Raw genomic sequence first — 4,340 nt, 5'->3', positions numbered from 1 at the left:
CAACAATGATCCGTCTGAAAATGCAACCCTGACTCACCCTCCATGCGTTCACCAAGAGCTTCAATCCTGGGTTGTTCTCACCATGCCATCTTGAGTCTCTACCCTCGATAATAAGGCTCTTAAAAATCAAAATGTGTTCCTCCCCCTTTCTACTTACCACAGGCTACACAATGTCCTGAGAGGATTCATTATGAGAAAAATGTCAATCAAAGCTTTAATAACTTACTTTGAAAAAAACTAAAGAGAAAGCAAATTGGAAAGTAAGACTTCATCTTTTTTTTTTCAAATTAATAATCTTAATTTTTCTTCTTATAGAAAAAAGTTTAGTTTATTATAAATATATTTAAACCATTAATTTTTGCAGCTTTCAGGTAAAGTTCAGCAGTTTATTCATACAAAGTCTATGGGAAGAGATCAGTAGAGATCATCTAACCTTAAGTTGTGATATTATTCATTGAAGTCCTTGGCACAAGTCCTCACCAGTTAGAGCACAGCATGCCTGGATATGCCACTGGTGATCTTTAACAGAAGTTAGCTTCAAAACCTGGTATATTTCTGTTATAGTCATGCACTTTTTAACATCTTGTATACTAGCAAATATCAGCAATCCAGCTTTTCTTTGGTCCTCATGTGCTAAAATTTTACAGAGTCCTCTAGTTACAAAAATCCTCTCTCTGGCTGTACTGTCCCCAACAACTATTACAAATTCTGTGTTTTTATAGTAAGTGTTCCAGGAAGAACGAAGAAATTCTTGGTCACCAACATCCCGCATTAGAAAACATGTATTATTAATCACTATCTCTTCTACATTACTTAGTACAATTTCATTCATAGAAAATTGGTACAGGATGGTAGTTTTCCCTGCATTATCCAGACCAACAATGCTAACTTTGTGCTCCTGGTGATTGAACAGTTTCCATATTCTGGTAAAGAGAATTTTTACTGTCGGGCAGCTGCCCCGTTTCCAGACATCCAAGCCGCCTGGACTCTTCTGGTTCAGTCTGAGGAGGCAGAAAGAGACACGCTGGAGCCTTGCCTCTGCTGCTGCTCCCACACTGGCTGCAGTCCAGCTTCCGGGGAACCAGAAGGAGGCTGAAGTTCAGGCCGCCCAGCCACCTGAGTCCCCCGCCGTTGCAGGCAGCATGAGCCTCACAGGCCACTGTCTTCCCCTAGCTCCTCTCCATGGCTGTGATGGTGAGAACCTGGTAGAAACTTTTGAAACATGACTGACATTGCAGGATTCTAAGACCTTTATAGGCAAGATGCTCTTTACACTATCTGGGTTCTTTAAAAATCCATACCACAAGACAAATTTTGGATAATAGGCTTAGAGTAAGTGCTCTTGGTGAGATCCTTCAGTCCTGCAATACATCCTTAGTCTATTTATTCTCTCATACTTTTAAGTAATTATTTTGCATATTGTCTTTTCTCTTGAAATCTTTGTTTATTTCTTTTACTTTAAGTTCTGGGATACACGTACAGAACTCATAGGTTTCTTACATAAGTATATGTATGCAATGGTGGTTTGCTGCACCCATTGACCAGTCCTCTAAGTTCCCTCCCCTTGGCCCTCACCCACTCAACAGGCCTTGATGTGTGTTGTTCCCCACCCTGAATCCATGTATTGTCATTGTTCAACTGCCACTTATGAGTGAGAACATGGGGTGTTGGTTTTCTGTCCCTGTGTTTGTTTGCTGAGGATAATGGCTTCCAGTTTTATCCATGTCCCTGAAAAGAACATAATCTCATTCATTTTTATAGCTGTGTAGTATTCCATGGTGTATATGTACCATATTTTCTTTATCCAGTTGATCAATGATGGGCATTTGGGTTGGTTCCATGACTTTGCTATTGTAAATAGTGCTGCAAAAACCATACATGTGCATGTGTCTTTATAGTAAAGTGATTTATATTCCTTTGGGTATATCCCCAGTAATGGGATTGCTGGGTCAAATAATATTCTGGTTCTAGATCCTTGAGGAATCGTCATACTGTCTTTCACAATGGTTGAACTAATTTACACTCCCACTAACAGTGTAAAAGCATTCCTATTTTTCCATCGACTCACCAGCATCTATTGTTTCTGGACTTTTACATACCTTTTTATACTCCTGTATTGGGTACATATATATTTAGAATAGTTAGCTCTTTCTGTTGAATAAATGCCTTATTATTATGTTTTGCCCTTCTTTGTCTTTTTAAATCTTTGTTGGTTTAAAGTCTGTTTTTTTTTGAGACTAGGATTTCAACTCCTGCTTTTTATTGCTTTCCATTTGCTTGGAAGATTTTTCTCCATTTCTTTACTTTTTAAGAAATTTCTTTAAGTTGGGCATCACCTTTCTCTGGTTCCTCCTTGATTAGCTTAATAATTGACCTTCTGAATCCTTTTTCTGGCAATTCAGGGATTTTTCTCTTGGTTTGAATCCATTGCTGGTGGTTTTCTCAGGTGCGGGGGTGTTGAAGATTCTTGTTTTGTCATATTGCTAGAACTGTTTTTCTGGTTTCTTCTCATATGAGTAGTCTATGTCAGAGGGAAGATCTGGGGTTCAAGGGCTGGTGTTCAGATTCTTTTGACACACAGAGTATTCCCTTGGTGCAGTAATCTCCCTCTTTTCCTTGGGATGTGGCTTTCTGAGATCAAACTGTAGTGATTGTTATTTCTTTTCTGCATCTAGCCACCCAGCATGAGTGCTGGACTTTGGGTTGGTTTTTTTTTAACAGGCTCTAAGGGATGTGTGCACAGAGTCTTGTGATGTTAACCATCTTCAGGTCTCTCAGTCATGGATACCAGCACCTGTTGTGGTGTAGGGTACAGGGGTGTAGAAAGGACTCTGTTGGTTTTTAATTGTAGTTGTTTACTGCAATAGTTTTGTGCTGGTTGGTCTCTTGCCAGGAGGTGGAGCTTTCAAGACAGCATCAGCTCTGGTAGCAAAGGGAGGATCAGCCAGTGGGTGGGTCCCTAGAACTCCCAAGATAATATGATTTTTGACTTCAGCTACCAGTGTGGGTGGGAAAAGACCATGTGGGACAGGGTTAGGTGTATCTGAGTTCAGACTCTCTGGGTTGAGTTTGTTGTGGCTGCTGTGAAGGATGGGGGCGTGGTTGCCAGGTCAATGGAGTTATGTTCAAGATGATTATAGCTGCCTCTGCTGTGTCATGCAGGTTGTCAGGGAAATGGGGGAAAGTTGTCAGTCACAGTCCTCACCCAGCTCCCATGCAACCCGAAAGACTAGTCTTACTCATACCCTGCCCCAACCAACAGCACCAAGTTTGTTTCCAGGTAGTGAGTGAGAAGAGCTGAGATTTTGCCCCAGGCTACCAGCTTTCCAGCTGAAAAACCAAGCAAGGTGTTCACATTTTCTTCACTTGTAGAGTCTGCACACTGGACTTACACCCTCCACTGAGTTCTGGCCAGGAAACTTCACATTAGATTGTAATTGTTACAAAGTTCAACTTGAGGTTTTCTTTTCCTTGTGGTCTTTTCCTAGTTCCTCTGGCAGCCTTCCTCATGAACGCCTGTGAGACAAGTAAGAAATTGCAAAAAGAACAAAGCTGGAGGCATCACACTACTTCACTTCAAACAATACTAAAGGGCTACAGTAATCAAAAGAGCATGGTACTGGTACCAAAACAGAGATATAGACCAATGGAACAAAACAGAGCCCTCAGAGGCAACACCATACATCTACAACCATCTGATCTTTGACAAACCTGACAAAAAAAAAAGCCATAAGGAATGAATTCCCTGTTTAATAAATGGTGCTGGGAAAATTGGCTAGCCATGTGCAGAAAGCAGAAACTGGATCCCTTCCTGACTCCTTACACTAAAATTAACTCCAGATGGATTAAAGACTTAAACATAAGACCTAACACCATAAAAACCTTAGAAGAAAATCTAGGCAAAACCATTCATGACATAGGCATAGGCAAGGGCTTCATGACCAAAACACCAAAAGCATTGGCAACAAAAGCCAAAATAGACAAATGAAACCTAATCAAACTCCACAGCTTCTGTACAGCAAAAGAAACAGTCATTAGAGTGAATTGGCAACCAACAGAATGGGAAAAAGTTTTTGCCATCTACCCATCTGACAAAGGGCTAATATCCAGAATCCACAAAGAACTAAAACAGATTTACAAGAAGAAAACAAGCCCATTCAAAACTGGGTGAAGGATATGAACAGACATTTTACAAAAGAAGACATATATGAGGCCAGCAAACATATAAAAAAATGCTCATCAAATCAAAACTACATTGAGATACCATCTCATACCAGTTAGAATGGCAATCATTAAAAAATATGGAGACAACAGATTCTGAAGAGGATATGGAGAAACAG

At 40.3% G+C, this 4,340-nt stretch overlaps 1 pseudogene; it reads right to left on the bottom strand.

Moving 5' to 3' along the window:
- Positions 1 to 424: 424 nt before the first annotated feature.
- On the bottom strand, positions 425 to 3,860 carry LOC100387114 (ADP-ribosylation factor-like protein 5A pseudogene; annotated as a pseudogene).
- Between the last annotated feature and the right edge of the window lie 480 nt (positions 3,861 to 4,340).

The sequence above is a fragment of the Callithrix jacchus genome, chromosome X (genome assembly GCF_049354715.1).
Source record: "Callithrix jacchus isolate 240 chromosome X, calJac240_pri, whole genome shotgun sequence".
NCBI lineage: Eukaryota > Metazoa > Chordata > Mammalia > Primates > Cebidae > Callithrix > Callithrix jacchus.
This window is presented reverse-complemented; position numbering and strand designations above follow the sequence as displayed.